The 22,497-nt window shown below is 40.4% G+C and overlaps 1 protein-coding gene and 2 pseudogenes across 3 annotated transcripts in view; all 3 read left to right on the top strand.

Moving 5' to 3' along the window:
- The first annotated feature begins 6,839 nt into the window (after nucleotides 1-6,839).
- On the top strand, nucleotides 6,840-7,294 carry LOC309835590 (protein FAM136A-like; annotated as a pseudogene). Its single transcript has one exon. The product of its transcript is annotated as a protein FAM136A-like (transcript).
- A 10,383-nt stretch (nucleotides 7,295-17,677) lies between these two features.
- Nucleotides 17,678-18,024, top strand: LOC309835559 (small ribosomal subunit protein eS26-like; annotated as a pseudogene). The gene has a single exon. The product of its transcript is annotated as a small ribosomal subunit protein eS26-like (transcript).
- A 209-nt stretch (nucleotides 18,025-18,233) lies between these two features.
- LOC309835286 (DNA repair-scaffolding protein-like) overlaps nucleotides 18,234-22,497 on the top strand; it is a gene marked incomplete at its 3' end in the record, with an annotated part of 120,000 nt that continues 115,736 nt past the window's right edge. Inside the window, exons 1-2 of the mRNA XM_082674684.1 lie at nucleotides 18,234-18,366; nucleotides 19,017-19,083. The remainder of the gene's footprint in view (nucleotides 18,367-19,016; nucleotides 19,084-22,497) is intronic.

Below are 22,497 nucleotides of genomic sequence, written 5' to 3'. Positions count from 1 at the left end.
GAATATTCTTTTCCATCCTGGTAAGGTCAGAAACAGAACATTTATTCTTGTGTATAAATAAGATTTCTATTGGTTTCTCATAAAGTTGTAGATTTTAATTTCTGTTCTTTTAAGGAGCAGAACCTCTAGAGCATCAGAAAATTCCTATTAAGCAAAGAAAGGCAGCAGAATACAATGTTGTCTATCTTAAGGATACAACTAAAACATATATAATCAGAAGATGCAAATAGGGCAGCAGTATATTAAAACAGTTGTGTCAGGTTGCTGGCTTGGTGCCTGGTACATAATTTAGTACTCAGTTTTTGGAATGGACAAATAGTGGAATAGGGTGATGCTTTTAAAAAATTTATTGTAATGTTAAGACAAATAAAAATGGAGTACTTTTGTAAAGATTGAAACACACATGAACAATTTCTTAAAAAGTTATGTGTAAGAAAGGTTGTCCAGTTGGTGTAGCTCTAGATTATCTCCTCTTAAAAGCTATGACCGAGAAAAACAGTACGTATTATCTACCCAATCTAATTTATTTATAGAAAGAAGAGAAACATACTTAGTGCCTGAGTTCTGGCCACAATTTTACTAAGATCTCAAAAATATTTATCTTTGAACATTCTGTATAAGTCTCTCCTTATTTTGAACCAGTTTTCTTGAATTCTGCATTCAGTTCTTGTCACTTACGCATTGAAATAACAGGTAACAAATGTACACTTATGAGTGCGGAGAAATCCATTAATCAAAGGGAAAACAGTTTTGAGGAGAGGTTAATGAAGAAATCAGATTGCAGTAGTTGAAGAAGAAAATCTTTGTGTTGACAAATCTCTATGTAAGTGTGCTGGGGAAGAGAAGGAGCAAGGGATAGCATGATGGGGTGAGAGAGAGTTAAAAAAAAAAGTTAATGAGAAACTTGTGCGTGGTTGAATGATGGCCTAAGGGGTGGAACAGATTAAGATAGGAAACTTTGGAATCCTGAATGCAGTGTCTCATGACTGGCATCCTGTTCTTCATGTTGAGGATTTTCTTTTTATAGCCTCAAGCCACTGGGATGTAAAGCTTTCTGTTTCTTCCTCAGCCTTCTAAAAAATTCAATAGAGACTATGGCATTTTTACTTTTTTACCCAACATTGTGTATTTTACTGCAGCAGAATATTCCAGGCATGTGCAGAGAAGTTTGTTCTGTGTTTAGTTTACCTGTATGGTAAAGCCATACAGGTTGGATTTTTTTTTTGGCTGCATTGGGTCTTCGTTGCTGTGCGTGGGCTATCTCTAGTTGCGGTTAGCGGGGGCTTCTCTTGTTGCATAGCGTGGGTCCTAGGCGTTCAGGCTTCAGTAGTTGCGGCGCCTGGGCTCAGTAGTTGTGGCTCGTAGGCTCTAGACCGCAGGCTTACTAGTTGTGGTGCACGGGCTTAGTTGCTCCATGGCATGTGGGATCTTCCCAGACCAGAGCTCGAACCTGTGTCCGCTGCATTGGCAGGTGGATTCTTAACCACTGCACCACCAGGGAAGTCCCTAGAGGTTGGATTTTAATCCATTGTTCTTGGTGGTGGTTCTCAAACTTTAATAGTGCCTAACTCACCGGGGTGGTTGGTGGGCCTCTCATCACTTAAGATTCTAATTTGAGGTTTGAGTATCTACTGTCTCTAAAAGCATACGTGGTGATTCTGATGTGCATCGCCCTTGATTGCATTTTAAAAATTGTGGTCAAATAGAATGAAATTAACTTTTTTAACAATTTTTAAGTCTATGGTCTGTGACATTAAGTATTTTCATGTTGTTCCGAAACTATCACCACCATCCATCTCCAGAACTTTCATCATCCCAAACTGAAATTATACCCATTAAACAACAACTGCTCATTTTCCCCTCCCCGCAGCCCCTGGGAACCACCATTCTACTTTATGTCTCTGAGTCTGATGACTTCAGGGACCTAATATAAGTGGAATCATAATTTTTGTCCTTTTGTGTCTGGCTTATTTCATTTAGCTTAATGTCTTGAAGGTTCTTCCATGTTGTATTGTGTGTCAGAATTTTTTTCTTTCTTCTGTTTTTTTTTTTTTTTTTTTTTTTTTTTTGCGGTACGCGGGCCTCTCACTGCTATGGCCTCTCCCGCTGCAGAGCACAGGGTCCGGACGCGCAGGCTCAGCGGCCATGGCTCATGGGCCCAGACGCTCTGTGGCGTGTGGGATCCTCCCGGACCGGGGCACGAGCCCGCGTCCCCTGCATCGGCAGGCGGACTCTCAACCACTGCGCCACCAGGGAAGCCCCGAATTTTTTTCTTTCTTTAAGGCTGAATGTAGTCCATTGTATGTATATACCACATTTTGTTTATCATTCATCCATTGATGGACGTTTGGGTTGTTTCAGCCTTTTGGCTCTTGTGAATATGGCACTCTGAACATTGTTGGGGAAATATCTGTTTGAGTCTCTGCTTTCAATTCTTTTGGGTATATGCTGGATCATATGGTAATTATATTTTTAACTTTTGAGTAGCCACCATACTTTTATCCACAGTGACTGCATCGTTTTGCATTTCTGTCAGAATGTACCAGGGTTTCAGTTTTTCCATGTCCTTGCTAGGACTTCCTATTTTCTGTTTTTTTTTTAAATTTTTTAAATTTTAACTTTTTTTAATAGTAGTCATTCCTAATGGGTGTGAAGTGGTATCTCATTGTGGTTTTGATTCACAATTCTCTCATGAATAATGATGTTGGGCACCTTTTCATGTGCTTATTAGCCATTTGTATATCTACTTTGGAGAAATGTCTCTTTCAGGTCCTTTGCCCACTTAAAAATTGAGTTGTTGGTCTTTTTGTTGTTGAGTTGTTAGGCGTTCTTTATGTATTTTGGATATTAGTTCCTCATCAGATCTTGGATTGCATCTTAAGAAATGCTGGCTTGGGGTAAGGAGTTTGAATTGTGGAGTCAAACCAGCCTGTGTATGAATCTTGGCTTGTGTGTAAGTTCCCTTGCATATTAAAACTGCCAGCTACCAATCTGGAGTGATCTACCTCTTTCTTTGGTCTCTCCTTGTCCTCTATGCATGGGCACCAGTTTCAGACTTCACTTGGGGACTCCTGAGGTCGCAAACCTACAATGTGTCAGGATTTCATTGCTTTTTAAGGCTGTGAATAGTTTTTATTTACATGTACATGCTTATTTTGTTTATCCATTCATCCATTGGTGGACATTTGGGTTGTTTCCAGTTTTTAGTTATTGTGAATAATGTTATTTTGAACTTTGACATTTAAACATACATTTGAGGGACTTCCCTGGTGGTCCAGGGGGTATGACTGCACGCTCCCAACCCAGGGGGCCTGGGTTCGATCCCTGGTCAGGGAACTAGATCCTGCATGCATGCCGCGACAAAGGGTTCGCATGCGGCAACTAAGAAGTCTGTGTGCTGCAACTAAGGAGTCTGCATGTCACAGAGAAGATCCCGTGTGCTGCAGCTAAGACCTGGCACAGCCAAAATAAAGAAGTAAATATTTAATTAAAAAAACCCAAACATCCATTTGAGTCCCTGCTTTCAGTTCTTTTGGGAAATCGAATTGCTCAGAAGTAGAATTGGTAGATCCTATGGTAATTCTATGTTTAATTTTTTGGAGGATCCACTGTACCATTTTCTATAGCAACTGTATCATATTGTACTTCTACCAGCAATGCACAGGGGTTCCAGTTTTTTCCATATCCTTGCCAATACTTATTACTTATTTATTTTTTGACAGTAACTATTATAATGGGTGGGAGTTGGTATCTCACATCGTGGTTTTGATTTGTGTTTCCCTAATGACTAATGATATCAAGCATCTTTTTATGTGACTGTTGGTCATTTGTATGCCCTCTTTGGAGAAATGTCTATCAGACTTTTACCGAGTTTTAAACTGAGTTGTTGAGTTGTGGGAGTTCTTCATATATTTTGGGTACTAGATTCTTAGTTGGATATGTGATTTGCAAATATTTTCTCCCATTATATGAATTGTCCTTCTGCTTTCTGAAAATATCTTTTGAAATTCATAAGTTTTAAATATTGATGAAGTTTAGTTTATTCATTTTTTGTTAACTTGTCCTTTTGTGTCATGTCTGAAACCGCTGCTTAGTAACTTCTGTTATTTTTTGTCAGACCCTTGACAGAAATCGTTTGACCACAGATGTATGGGTTTTTCTGGACTATGAATTCTGTTCCATTGACTGGGTCTGTTGTTATGCCTGTACCACACTGATTTGATTACTGTTATTTTGTCGTAAGTTTTGAAATTGGGATATGAGTTCCAGTCATGGAACTTTTGTGGTTTTCTCATAGAGTCAGGATGAGTTACATGTTTGGTATCAATGTGTGACTGTATAGGTGGGTTATTGTCAAGGAGGGAACCTCACCTGAGCCTTGGTGTCCAGAGTTTTTACTGGGACTTTGCTATGGACTGCATATTTGTGTTCTCTATTCCCAGCCGCCATTCATATGTTGAAACCTAATCCTCAATGTGGTAGTATTTGGAGGTGGAGTCTTTGAAAAGTAAATAGGTCATGAGGGTGGAGCTCTCATGAATGGGATTAGTGCCCTTATAAAAGAGGTTCCAGAGAGATCCCTCCTCTCTTTAGCATCAGTGAGGAAGTGAGCCTTTGCCAGATTTCACCACTAACACTGAATCTGCTGACACCTTGATCTTGGACTTCCCAGCTCCTAGAACTTGAGAAGTGTTTGTTGTTTATAGGCTACCTACTTTATGGCATTTTGTTATAGTAGCCCGAACAGACTAAGGCTCCATTACGTAGACATAAATGGCTGATCTCAGTCTCCAGTTCTTCTCTGTGTGACTTAAAGCCTCCACTCTAAATCATACTGTCTTTCTGGTGTCACCAGCCCCCATGCTAACAGTATGGGGTGTGATTAGCCACCACCCTAAATCACATTATTGGACTGTCTGGTGTAACTGAAGCTCTCAGGCAAAGAAAGACACTTCTGTCAGCCATGGTATTCCAAGGGCATAGACATTACTTTCCAGAAGCCAAGGACAAAGGCTAAACTTGTTTGTTTGTTTGTTTTTTGGCCGCTCCGTGCAGCTTACAGGATCTTAGTTCTCTGAGTATAGATCAAACTCAGGCCCCAGCAGTGGAAGCACTGAGTCCTAATCACTGGACCACCAGGGAATTAATTCCCTAGCCTTCCTTTTAGGTGAGGTTAGATTCTTTACTCCATGTTTACTTTTTCAGTCTTTCCCTAATAGGTCTTTTACCCATGGTTGTCTTTCTTTTCACACCTTAAGAGCCCATGTTTATGACAAACACAAATCCTCTTCTCAGTCTGCAAATGTCTCTCCCTAATTCACATTCATGTGCCCTCATTTTGAAGTGAATTTGTGATTGCTGCCTTAACTCACAGAGTTACTATAAGGCTTCAGTGAGGGAAAGAAATTAAAAAGTGGTTTTTAGAATTAATTTCTGCAATCTTCGTACTGCCTCTGCATGTTTATACTAACTTCTGTTATTTTACTTCTCTGTATTGTGTTTTGTGACAGGTCTAATGATCATATTGATTTCTTGAGGACAGGGTTCATGATATTTCTCTGTGTTTTCTGTGCTTAAGTGATGACAAGCACTGGTTTGTTGAATTTAGTTTTCAATAATGCTAAAAATATATTGAAATTCCATTTGTTTTTAACCACCAGAGTGGCTGCATTTGGTTGTGCAGGTTGAAAACCGCAGTGCCCGCAGAGGCCCTGTTCATAGTCATGTCCTGCAAAATTTGTATATTTATTATGCTACTCTTTCAGTAGATCGCAATAAAGCACCTTTTCTAATAAAATCAGTACGTTATGACAATTTCCAAATATATGGAAGTACAGTGACTTGATAAGGGAGTGTCTTTTTCTCCTTTGCAGAAAAATGTAGCCCTATTAAGAATATGGTCCTTGGGCTTAAACTAGCTTGAATTTTGATCCTGGCTTTACTATTTACAGATACATGGTCTTGAAAAATGTCTTCAACAGTTAGTTTCTTTGTCTGTGAAATGGAATTAATACTACTCATTTCAGCATAAAATATCACCTAGGATCTATATGAGGTAATAGACATGAAACATTTGCAGTGATGTCTGGCAGCTACTGAATTATCTTAGTCTGTTCAGGCTGCTGTAACAAAAATGCCATAGGCTAATGGTTTATAAACAACACAAATGTGTCACAGTTCTGGAGGCTGGGAAGTTCAAATTTAAGGTGCCAGTACATTCAGTGTTTGTTGAGGGCCCACTTCATGGTTCATAGCCATCTTCTTTTTGTCCACACATAGTGGATCTCTCTAGTACCTCTTATATAAGGGCACTAATCCCATTCGTGAGGGTTCCATCCTTGTGAACTAAGCACCTCCCGAAGTCCTCACCTCCAAATACCATCACATTGGGGATTAGGTTTCAACATATGAATTATAGGGGGGACACAGACATTCCATCTGTAGCATAAATATTCAGTTTGTGATAGCTAAACGATTGTGCTTCTTTTCATTGGAGCTGGTTTTACTTTAGTAGTGTGTGATTACAGAGTTATATCTGAGGTGGTTTACAATTAGGTAAAAGTAATTTATTTACTTATTCGGTTGCATGAGGTCTTAGTTGTGGCAGGCGGGCTCCTTAGTTGCAGCTTGAGGGCTCCTTAGTTGTGGCTTGCCAGCTCCTTAGCTGTGGCATGCGAACTCTTAGTTGTGGCATGCATGTGGGGTCTAGTCCCCGGACCAGGGATCGAACCTGGGCCCCCTGCATTGGGAGTGCAGAGTCTTAATCACTGCACCACCAGGGAAGTCCCATAATTAGGTAAAATCTTAATTCGGGGGGGCGGGCTTGTGCGTGGGAGTCCATGTGGGCGCCTGCGTGGCAGGGAGCAGTGCAGGGTCGCCGTGGCGGAGCTGCAGCAGCTCTGGGTGCAGGAGGCAGTGGACTCTATGGTGATAAGTCTGGAGAGAGAACATCCGGAAGATGCAGGGCCTCATGTTCCGGTGCAGCGCCGCCTGCTGTGAGGACAACCAGGCATCCGTGCAGCAAGCGCACCAGTGTATTGAGCGCTGCCATGCACCTCTGTCTCAAGCCCAGGCCCTGGTGACCAGCGAGTTGGAGAAGTTCCAGGAGCGCCTGGCCCGGTGCACAATGTATTGCAACAACAAAACCAAAGATTCAACGGATGTGGGGAGTAAATAGGTTCAGGTGAAGGGGCAGCTGGAGAGTTGCATGACCACGTGTGTGAATGGCCACGTGAACCTCATTCCAACCATGACCAAGAAGGTGAAGGAGTCTCTCTCATCCATTGGGAAATAGATGTCTGCTATTGGCCATCGGGGCTGAAGGCAGCAATCTATTTAAAAAGAGGAATGGGGATTTGGGTTTTCTAAGGAAAGTTTATGAATGAGGAAATTAAGGATGGCAGCAAGTTTAAGGCCTATATCACTTGCCTTTGGTCACTGGTTCCTTTGTGTTTGAAACCTAGAAAGTGAAGAAAACTGGTGCTAAAATTGGGGTCAGAGATAGCAAGGGAGAGTTTTTGTGAGCCTGAATTTCACGTGGCAAGTGCTTATCCTGGCAGCGGGGCGTCTCCCTTGTACCAAATCAGAGCCCTCCAAGGTACCAGATTCTCATAGTACACAGATACCAACAGGCTGGCACGTTTATCTGACCGGATTATGATCCAGTAGAGTGTGAGGAGAGGTGTTTCTATTTGTTGCCAATCTCCTGTTTACCGGAAGGATCACTACCACATTTTACACAAACTGGAAATAAAACAAAATCCACGAGGTCACTAATTTAGAATGGGAAAGGGGGCTTCTGGGGCTTTGTTTTGCGTGGTTTTGTCTTATATACAAGGGCATGAAGTTACTTTAAGATGTAGAGGTAGTTTGGATAAAAGCTTTGAAAGGGTGCTTGTGGATGTTCAGTTCTGGCCGTCAGGACATGGATGCGCATTTCTTAAAATTCTCACACGTGACATCCTTCAGCCTGGAGACGCTGCTAAATTATAAGAAGCGCTGTCACACTGTAGGGGAAGCGTGTTGCTGCAAATGGCATTATTTTATACTTTTTTAATGACTGAGTAGTATTTCATTGTAATTATATACCACATCTTCTTTATCTATTTGTCAGTGGACATTTAGGTTGCTTCCATGTCTTGGCTGTTGTAAATAGTGCTGCTATGAACACTGGGGTGCATGTATCTTTTTGAATTAGAATTTTCTCTGGATATATGTCCAGGAGTGGGATTGTTGGATCATATGGTAACTCTATTTTTAGTTTTTTAAGGCACCTCCATACTGTTTTCCATAGTGGCTGTACCAATTTACATTCCCACCAACAATGTAAGAGGGTTCCCTTTTCTCCACACCCCTCCAGCATTTATTATTTGTAGACTTTTTAATGGGATGGCCATTCTGACCAGAGTGAGGTGATACCTTATTGTAGTTTTGATTTGCATTTCTCTGATAATTAGCAACGTTGAGCATCTTTTCATGTGCCTATCGGTCATCTGTATATCTTCTTAGGAGAAATGTCTATTTAGGTCTTCTGCCTGTTTTTTTTGATTGGGTTGTTTGGTTTTTTTGTTACTGAGTTATATGAGCCAATTGTATATTTTGGAAATTAAGCCCTTGTTGGTTGCATCGTTTGCAAATATTTTCTCCCTGCCCATAGTTTGTCTTTTCGTTTTGTTTATGGTTTCCTTTGCTGTGCAAAAGCTCATAAGTTTGATTAGGTCCCATTTGTTGATTTTTGTTTTTATTTGTATTGCCTTGGGAGACTGACCTAAGAAAACATTGCTACAGTTTATGTTAGAGAATGTTTTGCGTGTGTTCTCTTGTAGGAGTTTTGTGGTGTCCTATCTTAAGTACTTAAGACATTTTGAGTTCATTTTTGTGTATTGTGTGAGAGAGTGCTCTCACTTATTGGTTTACATGCGGCTGTCCAGCTTAACCAACGCCATTTGCCAAAGAGACTGTCTTTTTTCTGTTGTATATTCTTGCTTCCTTTGTCAAAGATTAAATGACCGTAGGTGTGTGGGTTTAATTCTGGGCTCTCCGTTCTGTTCCACTGATCCATATGTCTGTTTTTGTGGCAGTACCACGCTGTTTGATTACTGTAGTTTTGTGGTATTGTTTGAAGCCCGGGAGGATTATGCCTCCAGCTTTGTTCTTTTTCCTCAGGATTGCTTTGGCAGTTCTGGGTCTTTCATGGTTCCATATAAATTTTAGGATTATTTGTTTTAGTTCTGTGAAGAATGTCACAGGTAATTTGATGGTAATCGCATTAAATCTGTAGATTGCTTTGGGTAGTATGGCCATTTTAACGATATTAATTCTTCCAATCCAAGAGCGTGGTGTATCTTTCAATTATCTTTAGCTTTCTTTATCAGTGTTTTATAGTTCTCAGTGTATAAGTCTTTCACTTCCTTGGTCAGTTTTATTCTAAGTATTTTATTATTTTTAATGAGATTTTAAAAGGGATTTTTTTTTTTTACTTTCCCTTTTTGATATTTCATTGTTAGTATAAAGAAATACAGTCAATTCCTGAATGTTAATTTTGTATCCTGCTACCTTGCTGAATTTATCATTTCTAGTGGTTTTTTTGTGGAGTCTTTAGGGTTTTCTACATATAGTATCATGTCATTTGCATAAAATGACAGTTTTATCTCTTCTCTTCCAGTTTGGTTACCTTTTGTTTCTTTTTCTTGTCTGATTGTTGTGGCTAGGACTTCCAATACTATGTTGAATAGAAGTGGTGAGAGTGGCCATTCTTGTCTTATTCCAGGAATCAGCAAAAAGGCTTTCAACTTTTCACCATTGAGTATTATGTTGGCTCTAGGTTTGTCACAAATAGCTTTTATTAAGCACCTTTTTAACTAATTGCTTTTAAGTTAAAGTCTATTATAATTTTATTCAGACTTCCATCTTCTGAAGAGTAGGCGGGTTAGGGTTGAACTGTAAGTGGAGATTTGGTTAGAGGGCTGTGAGGGAAGGAGGGACAAAGACTTGAATCTGTAGCCTTTGAAGGGGTCTTGCTGATAATCCTGCCTTTGCATGAGAATAAATTTATCACAGTTGGAGTTTATAGGTTGCTGTGCTTCAACTTCTCAACAGTGAGGAAGCAGGAATGGGAAAGAACCAATGCAAACTCATTGTTTGCTTTTGAGTGGGGAGCGATCAGTAAAATAAAATTGGACCCAGAGTGTGATATATTAGCAGCTGTCATTGTTTTATGTCTTTTAAGTCCTTAGATTAAGAGTAACGTCAGTGGAGCCATGTCAGTGGAGCCAAGAGTGGTTTTAGGCAGCCTGGCATGGGAACTTGGTTTCCAGCAGAGGAATTTTCCATTTCAGAAAAAAATAAGTTTCAGACTAATGGTATTCTGAGCTGGTGTACAGGGCTAGTGGAAAATAATTCTGCTTTTCTTTTCAAGTGTTGAAAATTAAATACATCACCATATTTCCAACATTGTTACGTTAAGAAGTTCCGGATTGTTGAGAAGAATGAGAAAAAGAGGGCTAGATTGCTAGAGATTAGGATTCTAGCATCAGAGTCTTATTAGAATAGCTGTAGTAAATTAGTCTGATTTGTTTGAACAGTTTAGGTGTTTGATGACACCCAAACTAGGTGATTATTGTACTGTAAGTTTAAGCATAATTGTACATTCCAGACATTTACTACTTAGCCAAAGTACTCTTAAGTTTGAAAGTATATGAAAATTATACAAAATGTGGCAACCGTTTCCTTTATTTTCTCTGATGACAGAAGAAGAAATGAATTTAAACTGCTACATGATTTAATGCCTTTCTGACCGAAAACTTTAAAACACTGGAATGGCTATGGATTCTTTCCTGAAAAAACTCTTCCATGAATGGAAAAGATAGTATAGATATGAACTTCCTTAAATGAAGCAATGATTTAGGTGACTCCTAAACTTATTTAGCATATGCTGAAATTATTTAGCAGACAAGGGATAAACCAGTAAGTTCTGGAAGCTAGCGCTTTTAGAGTTTGCCACTTGTAGAGCGTAAGTTATAAGTGAATCCTGGTTTGGGGGTCATAGAAGACATAAACACATGAAAATAGCATTCTCTATTGTGGCAGTGGAGGTGCTATTGGAAGTGCTGATTTCCAAACGAGTGGTTCAAGGAGGATGACTGAGGGCTATAACAGTACAGGAGGATTCGTGAAGAAGGTAGTCCTTAGGCCAAATCCTGAGGGGTCCAGCAGGTCAGACTGAAAGAGAGTTGGAAAGACAGCCTGGCAGGAAACAAAGGAAAGGGCGAAGTTGTCTTGAACCTTATAGGCAGTTTTCAAAAATTTTGTTATGCTTTGTGAAAATTTATTTTACTTACATGTTTTTTCTCGGACTTGTTCTAATACCCTTTATTTTCTTATTTATTAACGTCTGTTGTCCCCACATCAGGAGGGTCGGTCTTTCTTAATCGGCATTGCCTGACTGTGAGAAAGATAAGAAGGCTAGAGCACTGGTTATGGGGGCAGCTCATGGAATAGTGACTTTGACTCTGCAATAAACTGACCTTTTCCAATGAGTCATTTAATTCCCTTCTTCTTTATTTTTAAAGTTTTTTTGAAATATTTATTTGGTTGCGCCGGATCTAAGTTGAGGCAGGCGGGCTCCTTAGTTGTGGCCTGTGAACTCTTAGTCGTGGCGTGCATGTGGGATCTACTTCCCTGACCAGGGATAGAACCCGGGCCCCCTGCATTGGGAGTATAGAATCTTATCCACTGCGCCACCAGGAAAGTCGCTTAATTCCCTTCTGCTCCTTAAACTGTCTGAGAGGCTGTAGAGTTCTAATCAGTAAGCTGCTTTTTCTTATTTTTCGAGGTTTGAAATATTATAGTTGGTCATTAGATTAAGACAGTATTTTATGAATCATAGTGTATGAAAATATAAGCATCTTTATAAAAAATGTCTAAAGTACCTTCTCATATTAACTCTGCTGAATGTTAATCAGCTCTTCTACCTTCCGTTATGGTGGTCTGTGGTACTATTATTTCACAGTATTGTCATTAGTGTCAGTTTTATCTTGGTAGTCATCTTGAGGTAAGTATATTTATTATTCTCATTTTACTGATACAGAAACTGGATCTTGGGAAGTGTCAGTGTAGCCAACCAGTAGCTCAGCGGTGACTCAGGCCAGGTCAGTCTGACGGCACAGCTTGAAGATGGGAGCTGAAAGGATTTGTGTGCTGCTTGTGGAATTTCCTGGATGTTTCTAAGCTTGAGGAGGATAATAACTCAGGACATTTGGAATTAGGACTAGCCTGGGAAATTGAGGATCTATGGGTAGCCATCACCAAAGTACATTTCTTCCTTTGTTCAAGTCCAAGACAGCTTTCTCCAGGAAACATCCTCTCAATCTATTTTTGAGCTCATTAGCCCAATTTAGGTCTGTTTCTTCCTCCACTCCAATTATATCCTTAGAACCCACGGTCTTTGAAGATGGAAACTGTCTTTAGCTGTATACCTTCAGAGGGCTCAGTGAATCGTTTCAGCTCAGTACGAATATTTACTGAGTATTGTGGTCCACCTCTTTCAGTAGCTGGTGATTGAAGGCCAACTTCAGCTGGACAGAGGCACAGAAGATTGATGGGTTGGCTTGCAGTTGACAGCATCTGGGCACCTGGGCAGCTCAGGGACCTGACTTACAGCCTGGAGCATGATTTGTGCCTCTTTCTTTCTCAGGTTTCTTCATATTATAGGTTACAAGGTGGCTCACTGCTTTGGGGTCACACCCTTGGCCAAGTTGGGAAGAAGAGACTCTTCTCCAGTAGCCCCAGTTAGAAAAGTCCTGGAGAGGGCCTCTGACTGCCTCAGCTTGGGTCCCATGGCATCCCTGGACCAGTTACTATGGCCAGGCTGATGTCCTATGATTATCCTTGGCCAGGTTGGGCGCCCAAAACTGTGGTGCTGGGAGTGTGTTTTGTCACTAGAAATGTGGATGGATGAGAAGGCTGAGTAGTGAAGTCGCCCTGTAAGCACCTGCTCTGTGGCTGAGTAAACACTGTGGAGAGAGAAATACACATGTTCTAGAGAGCTGTGGCAGAGGTATTGTTTATAAGGATAAGTAGATGAAATGGAAATGAGTTTAACACAGCTTAAGGGCTGTGTTTACGCTTAGGTTTATACTTGCTGACTTATTTACTTTAGATATTTTAGATTTTGTGACAGGTGTGGTAATAGTCAAGAAATTTGCATATTCATTCAAGAGTCATTTAGTGAGTACCTCAGTGGGGAGTGCTGTGCACTGGGGATAAGATGAAGAGGCATGAGACTCCTGCCCTCAGGAGCTCTTATTCTAGGGAAAGGAGTAGATGGGGCAGGAAACAGGCTGTTGTCCCAGAGGGAGGGATTAAGTGGAGGCATTGAGGGATAGTTCATGGAAAAGATGAGCCGGGATCCATGGCAGAGTTGGAGAGGCTAAAGGAAGAGGAGAGGTGATTTCTGGCAAAGAGTTCCATGGATGCAGGTGTGGTGTTGGAAATGCTCCACTTGGCAGCAGCAAGGGGCGTAGAACAGATTGGCTGGGGAAGCAGAAGGGGAGGCTGAAGAGTGCTGTTGAAGGCCAGGATAGTAGGTATCAGAACTTGGGCTCAGGACCTCGTGTCAGTGAATTTGTGGGAGGGTCTCTGTTGCCACTGCCTGAGCTGCTGGAGGGCAGAGTCTTTCTTGTTCGTCTTATATCCCTGGGGCCTGGCGGAGTGTCTGCCTGCAGTGGGCACTCAGTACATGTTTACTGACAGACTGAAGATGAGGACATTAGAATTCTGTCTTTTATGTTAAGTTAGAGGGTTCTAGTCCCTAAAGAATCTGAGTATGGATGAAATCCAGAGAAGCAAAGGATAAGTCAGATGCAACCAAAGCAGTGACAGGCCTGAGAAACGTTCTGTTGCCAGAGAGAAGGAGAAAACAAATGTGCAATTAACTTGATAGGACAGGCTCTGAGCATCACAGTGCCTACCGACTAGCTGATGTGGTTAAAACTTTACATCTGTTCCTCATATTTGACAGGAACAGATTTGAGAGCCACGGAGTCATTGTCTCTGCTTAATGTAGTTCAATTTCTGGGTGAAAAAGGGTTGACATCCTTCAAGTATGTGGCTAGAGCCATTGGGATACATTGGGATACATATATTATTCAGATACCCAAGGAAACTTCCTTTTTGGATTGTTAGATATCAGATTTGTTCCCCAAATTTATTACATGATATCCAAAACAATATTTAGAAATTTTCACTTCTTTCCAAGGGGAGTATCCCACAAATGTATAGTGGAATGCATTTGGTTTTATAGGGAGTAAAGTTTCAAAATGAGTAAATAAAATACATAAGCATGGTGTACTTGAGAAATGAAAAATTGAGCGGAGCACCAATAAGAAGGAAAAGTGGTCTCTGAGGGGCTGATGTGGATAGTAAAGCAGTGAAGCAGAGTTTAACCATTTTGTGTTTTAATTGGTTGCTTTTTTCTGAAGTATGGTCTATTCAAAGTACAGTCAATCCTCATTTTTCAAAGATTCTGCATTTATGAAATCGCCTACTTGCTCAAATTTATTTGTAATCCCCAAATCAGTGCTCTTGGTGCTTTTATAGTCATTTGCAGGCATATGTAGAGCAGGGAAAATTTTGAGTCACCTGACACCCGTGTTTCCAACCGAGGTCCAAGGCCCCACTCTGTCTACTTGTTCTAGCTCTCACACTCTAAACGAGGGCCCTTTTCTTGGTCTTTTTAGTGCCACGTTTTTCACATTTTTGTGCTTCGTGTTGGTGATGTCACTGTTTAAAATGGCCCCCAAACATAGTGCTGTCTAGTGTTCCTAAGCGCAGGACATCTGTGATGTGCATTATGGAGAAAGTATGTGTGTTAGATAAGCTTTGTTCAGGCATGAGTTATAGTGCTGTTAGCCGTGAGTTCAATGTTAATGAATAAGCTATATATATTAAATAAGGTGTCTTTAAACAGAAACACACAAAAAGTAAAGTTTCATATTGACAGGAACTATGCTGTATTCCCCGAGGAGCAGTGGTTCAGGATCTGCCAATTCGTTGTTTTTGGCAACTTTATAGAACATTAACTACTTTGAATAATGAGAATTGACTGTATTTGTTTCCTGTTCTTCTTCCTGGCCTCAACCTGGGCTTATATAGTTATTTTGTGTGTGTGTGTGTGTGTGTGTGTGTGTGTGTGTGTGTGTGTGTGTGGAGGGTCGGGATAACTTTTTATTTTGACAAAATTTCAAACTTACAGGAAACTTGCAAGAATAACATAATGAGGTTCTTTCTAGTGGAACTATAAGTGGGTTAATAGTGTCCCCTGCAAAATTCATGTCCAGCCGGAACTTCAGAATATGACCTTATTTGGAGATGGGTGTTGGAAGATGTAATTAGTTACTATGAAGTCATACTGCATTAGGGTGGGCCCTAAATCCAGTGACTGGTGTCCTTATAAGAAGAGGAGAGGACACACAGAGATACACACAGGAGAGAATACCATGTGATGATGGAGGTGGAGATTGGCGTGATGCAGCTACAAGCCAAGGAACGCCAAGGATTGCTTAGAGCCACCAGAAACTAGAAGGAGGCAAGGAAAGATTCTTCCCTAGAGCCCCCAGAGGGACTAACACGTTCATTTTTGGACTTGAAGCCTCTAGAATTGTGAGAATAAATTTGTTGTCTCAAGCCACTGAGTTTGTGGTAACTGGTTATGTCAAACCCTAGGAAACTAGTACAGTAACCCTTTATTCTGATTCACCAATTTGTTATTATTGGTCTCTCTGTCTGTTTCCCTTTCTCTACATGTGTATATCTAATTTTTTTCTGTAATATTTCAGAGGAATTGAGAGACATAGTGAACCTGTACCCCAGAATGTTTATTTCCTAGGTTAAGGACAGCTCTTACATAAGCATAGTATAATTACAAAACTAGGAAATTAAAAATTGATGAAATACTGTTATCTGATCAGTCGTATATGCTCAAATTTTATCAGTTGCCTAATAATGATCTGTTTTCCCTGGTCCAAGATCCAGTCCATGATCATATGTTCATTTTCTTTTCATGCCTCTTTAGTCCTGCATTAATCTGGGATAGTTCCTCAGACTTTCTTTGTGTTTCTTGACCTTGCCATTGTTGAGGTGTATAGGCCAGTTATTGTGGGCTTGTTTGATATTTTCTCTGTTTAGATTTAGGGTATGCATTTTTGGTAGTAATACAGTGGAGGTTGTCCTGTATTCTGGTTGTTGCCTCATATTAAGAAGCATTTGATGCTGGTTTACATCAACATTCATGACTTGATTAAGATGGTGTCTGACAGGTTTCTCCACTGTAAAGTTACTGTTTTTCCCTTTGGAATTAATAAGTAATTTGAGGGGAATCATTTTGTGATCATGTATATATCCTCTTCATCCTCAAACTTTTACCCACTAGTTTTAGCATTCATTGATAATTTTGTAAATCCGTCATTTATTTATTTGTTTATATCAATGTAGACTTACAGTCTTGTTTTATTCAGTAGGTTATAATCCTTTACTGTCATTATTTATTTGATGCTGGAATGTCCCACATTTGGCCAGTGAGAGCCCCTTCATTCAGGCTCATGTGTCCTTTTTACATGTTCTCATTATTCCTTGGGCACTTTCTCACTCTCTGGCTCAAGATATTTCAGGCTCATTTTGTCCTTCCCTGTCCCATCCCTGGTATCACCCACTTGGTTAAAGAGCTGACCTGGGCTGATTTAATGTATTAAAGAGGTATTCTGGAGTTAAAAATGTGTGTGTGTGCGTGTGTGTGTGTGTGTGTGTGTGTGTGTGTGGACTCTGAGTAGGCCAAATGATATTTTCCAGTTTCTTTACTGTCCTAGATAACTAAGTGAGCTTTCTCAGAGCTGTCAGGTAACTGAATCCTGACAGGTGTCTGTGGAGGGTAGCACCTTCTTGAGGATAGATACCTCTTCCTCTTGCAGTCCTGCCCCACCATAGGAATTTCTGCATGAGAAGGAACATGCTTAGACCTGTTAAGTATTAAAATACCATCTATGTTATGGCTGAATTTATTTTTATGAATTTGTTCCCTTCTTCCTAGTTAAGAAAGTTTTAATGGTATATTTTAATCTTATTTTTTTAAACTACAATGGCACTGGATGAGGGATTTTATTTCTGATTCGGTGGTCAGCTCATAGTAGTTGACCTTAATTTGATTCCCAATGCAAATATAAAATTTTCCTTAAAATGCAAATTTAAAAACTTACAAAGTGAGTATTTGTCTGTCATAGACATTTAAAAAAACAAAATGGCTTGAGGAAAGAAGTCAGTGTTGTCACTGTTCCTGGATATAAACTCCTTGGCTCCTTTGGGTCTTCTAGGGTGGATCCCTTGCCCTTTCTATTTCTGGTGCATTCTCAGGCTGCCTGCTCCCCTTCCTGGTGAACACCAGATGTCTGTGCTCAGTCCTCCTTTGCTCCCTTGCTTCTCTCAGCTGCTTTCCTCTCAGATATGATACCATGCAGAACTTTGGAGTGTTCATTGTTTGTCCTCACACGCTTGTATTTTGGAGTTTGTTGTCTAGTTGTGTTGTCCACGTGCTTGTGGTTTTGCTATCTCGTGACTCTTTCTTTCTGTGGCGGTTCAGAGACATTTAAAAACTCTGCCAGTCCTCTCTTGCCTTCTCACTTCCAGGATGACCAAGAAAAGAAGGAACAATGGTCATGCCTAAAAGGGCCACAGACATGTGCAGCCTGTTCGCTGCACAACTGTTCGCGACGTGTGCCCAAGGACAAGGCTGTTAAGAAATTCGTCATTTGGAACATAGTAGAGGCCGAAGCTTTCAGGGACATTTCTGAAGCCAGTGTTTTCGATGCGTGTGCACTTCCCAGACTGTATGTGAAAGTACATAACTGCACGAGTTGTGCCATTCACTGCAAGGTAGTCAGAAATCATTCTCAGAAAGTCTGGAAGGACTAAACATCGTCACCTTGTTTTAGATCTGGGGGTGCTGCCCCACAGCCTCCACCAAAGCCCATGTAAGGAGCTAAGTCCTTAAAGACTGAAGAAATACTGTTCTTTGAAAAGACAATAAAATGGAAATTATACTTAAAATAAAATAAAAGCTATGCTGCCACCGATGCCATTTCTGGGCTTCCACAGTGTTACTGTATATTTAGTGAAGTTGATTTCACTGGTTTTTTTTTTCTTTGAAAACCATTTCTACAGAGAAAAAGAAATTGGGATGTAGAATACCCATCCTTTCCAGGAGAGAGTCCACTGCAGTGCAGACAAGCAGGTCTCAGGACCGTGGGGGCAGAAGCTTCCCTCTCTGAAGCATGGCTCAGGTGTGGAGAAGGATTTCAGGAGACTCCTGAGACTCTGGTAAAGTCATAATATTTTTTTCCCTGAAATGCTGAAGGGCAAATCTGAGATTCCTGAGAGTTCAGGCCACTGTAATTATATTTCTTCAGAATTCCCTTCCTTATTTTCTTTCAGAACACTGTAATTGGTGTGTTACTTTTTTCTCCTCATCCTTGAATTCCTTAAAAATTGTGGCATAGCAGTATTCACCTCTTTCTGTCATGCAGAACCTTTGTACTTCTTTGTAAGTGAAGGATACATACTGAAAATGTTCTCAGAAGATGAAACTGTTGAGCATCCTTCTCTTTAAAAGAAGTATTTATGAAATGCTTACATATTTAGAATCTAATGGCAGCGAGATATTCTGGTTAATTTTGGTGTATGTGGTAACTTTGAAGTACTCAGCATAAGAAGGAGTACTCACCACTAAAGGTTAGACAGCTCAAGGTTAGATAGCTCTCTGTTTAGATTCTGGAAGAATACAAAAATGCACTGTAAGTATTTGCTTTGGGACTACTTGTTGGTAAATAAAGGAAAACAGAGGAATATGTTAAAGGGGTGTAGTGTAAGTTCTTGAATATTTTATGTAATATTGTTGGTTTTTAGCCCTTGTCACATAAACTGCTACATCATCACTAATTATCATTATTGTTGTCATTATCTGCCTGCAGTCATTAACAGCTGAAAAGAAGACTACTACAGAAAAACACCTTGAATTATCCTCTGGACCCAAGACAGGTAATATTTTGTTGATTTCTTGGCAGAAAAGGTATAAGGCTAATGTATCCTCCTTTGATTTATTTGCTTTCTTTTAAAAAGATGTTTACATAGTTTGGGTAGGCTATATATTCATGGTTAAGAAAACACCCAAACAATGTAAAAAGGTATTGTTTTGAAAAAATCTCTCATCTTTGTCACCATCCACCCCATTTTTTCTGTGTCATGTAGGTAATTATTAAAATTTTTTGTCTCTTTCCTGGGTTCACTGTTATCAACAGAGCCCAGTAGGCAAGCTCAGGTTCATAGCTCCAGGGTTTTAAAAAGAATCTGATTTGGGAAATAAAGTTATGATCTATGATACAAGGACTATACGACTTAGTCAGTGAAATTCTTACTTGGCAAATTAGTTAGGGAAGGCTTTCAGTTACACATAGTAGGAAGTTGTATTGGAGTGTTTGAAGAGATGGGTTGAATTTATCCCCTGCAACAAGAAGCACAGGGGGCCAGACTCATTTTGAGTTCTGCTGCCTTAGTGTAGGGTTTGTTTTTGCAGTCGTGAGGTAGAGGCTGAATTCTCCAGGCTCAATTCTCAGGAAAAGTATAGGCTTGGAGGATTTTCTCCGAATGAACTTTTCCTCTGAGAAGGAGTACTCTCCCTAGGACCTCTGCCTTGGCCAGAGCCTTTTACATAGGGTCACCTCCACTAAAGGGACATCAGTGAAATTAAGGATTTTTAAACATGTATGTTGCTGCTCAAAGAACATTGGGATTTTGTTAGGAAGAAGAGGGAGTGGCTATCAGGGAGGCCACTGGTTCTGCTGCTACACTCAGTGACCCTCTGGGCAGGAAGGATGAGGGCTTGAGACTTCAGGGGTCTCATCTGACCCTGAAGTGGCCTGACTGTATCTTGAGTGTGGGGTCTTGAGATAGCAAGCCAAACATGCTGAGCCTCAGTTTCTGCATCTGGAAAATAGGCCTAAGAATTGTGTATCTCATTGCGTTATTGTGAGTTTAAAAAATAATAATAATCAAAACGCCTAGTTCAAAGGTTTACACTTAGTAGGTGCTTAATGGCAGCAATTGCTGTTGTGTTTGATGGCAGAGTGGGAGAGCCGCTCAGAGTCCTGCGGGGTGGGGAAGCTTTCTGTGAGTAAGAGACTCAACACTTTAAGCTGTATTATTACTTCACTAACATTTAAGGGGGTTCTTTTTATGCAATTGAAGAATAAAATTCCCCTAATCTTTTTGATTCATAAAATGCTGTATTATAAAATACCATAGTCTTCTGATGGTGCTACAGAATTTAATTTTTAATATTATTAGTGCTGAATGTTGTGATTTTCAAAGATCAATTTAATTCTGATTTCTAAACTGTCATAATGTATGGAGAGAATAGTATAGTTGATCCTTGAATGACTGACATGGGGGGCTGGGGCGCTGACCCTCCACACAGTCAGAAATACGCCTGTAACTAACTTTACAGTCAGCTTTCCTTGTCCGCAGTTCTGCATCAGCGGATTCAACCTACTGCGGGTCATGCCGTACCGTAGTGCATATTTATCGAAAAAAATCTGTGTGTAAGTGGATCTGCGCAGGTCAAACCTGTGTTGTTCAAGGGTCAACTAACTATTTTCTTTTACAGATGTGGCTTCTATCTTTTTTTGGAGACTTAAAATTGGTGTAGTCAAATTTAACTTGGAGAGAGAGAAATATTAAATAAGCTGCTACCTTGTATTTAATTTCAAAAGGATCTTTTGAGATGATTTCCCATGCCAATATATTCAACCTAAAACCTACTCTGCTGTGCTCTCGATTCTGTGGAATGATCAGTAGATTCTCATGGGCTGAAAGAGCTTGTATCCATGTATAATTAATTTATTTACAGCATAAGCAGGTGGTTAAGAACAGAAAGTATTGTTAATAACTTAACAGAAGCTTACAAATAGAAATTGATAGAAAAGGGGACTCAAGGCATTTCCTAGAACTGGTTCATTTTAAAAACAGTAACTTCTAACATATTAGTTTAAGACAGGCTATTAACAAAACTTCTAGGATGTGGAAGTAATATTTTTATGAGAGCTGGGAAGCAGAAGTGGGGGAACATACTTTTGCAAAGTGTGCAAAAAAGGGGGAGACTCCATTTCCTTGTTTCCGCATCTCTATTTCCTTACCTGTAAGGCACTGAGAACCAGAGAAGGAAAGGGGAGGAAATGGAGGAGAAGAGAAGGGGTGAGAGAAGTGAGCAAATGAATGTTGGCAAAGGATCTCGCCAGAAGGTTTGAGGGACGTGGAAGAAGATAAAAACTTGAAATGAAAGAGGCTGGAACCTTTGTAGTTAGTGATTTTCTTTAAAAGGCAAAACTTTAAAAAAGTGTATTTACCAAGCAAAATGAAACTATGTAATAAAAAGAAGATAGTGTTTATTTTTTTTCTTGAAATACCCTGCAAAATATGTTCTCAAAATATTTATTTGTTATGGAGTCAGAAATCTCCTTGAGAAGGATTAGTAAATTTTTATGTATGTATTTATTATTATTATTTAAAAAAATGTCTAGTCAGGTCTTCTGCCCATTTTTTAAAAAAATTCTTTTTTTTTTATTATTATATCTTTTTTTGGCTGCATCAGGTCTTAGTTGTGGCACGTGGGCTTCTCTGCAGTGTGGCGTGTGGGCTCTGTAGTTTGCGGCACGCAGGCTCTCTCATTGAGGTCCGCGAGCTCAGTGGTTGTGGCACGTGGGTTTAGTTGGCCTACGGCATGTGGGAATCTTAGTTCCCCAGCCAGGGATCAAACCTGCATCCCCTGCATTGGAAGGCAGGTTCTTTACCACTGAACCACCAGGGAAGTCCCGCATTAGTAAATTTTTAAATTATTATTTCTTGATGTGCTTTTCTCCCTGTTGGACCATAGATTTTTTCAGGGCAGACCCTCCTCTATTGCTCATCTTTATATCCGAGGTGGCTAGGGCTAGGATATGGCTAGGGCTGCCATAATAAAATGCTACAAACTGGGTGTGTTTGTTTGTTTGTTGGGTTTTTTTTTTGCAGTACGCGGGCCTCTCACTGTTGTGGCGTCTCCCGTTGCGGAGCACAGGCTCCGGATGCACAGGCTCAGCGGCCATGGCTCACGGGCCCAGCCGCTCCGCGGCATGTGGGATCTTTCCGGACTGGGGAACAAACCCGTGTCCCCTGCATCGGCAGGCGGACTCTCAACCACTGCACCACCAGGGAAGCCCCAAACTGGGTGTTTTTAACAACAAAAACTTCTTATCTTGCAGTTGTGGAGGCTAGAAGTCTAAAGTGAAGGTATTGGCAGGGTTGCTTCCTTCTAGGATGTGCTCCAGGCTTCTTTCCTTGACTTGTAGGTGGCTGTCTTCTCCAAGTGTCTCTTTACTGTGTTTTCGCTCTCTGCATGTATGGTTCTGTGTTCAAATT

Source organism: Grampus griseus (genome assembly GCF_964374135.1).
Source record: "Grampus griseus genome assembly, chromosome: 17".
NCBI lineage: Eukaryota > Metazoa > Chordata > Mammalia > Artiodactyla > Delphinidae > Grampus > Grampus griseus.
The sequence above is the reverse complement of the archived record's forward strand: the minus strand, read 5'-3'. Positions and strand labels throughout refer to the sequence as shown.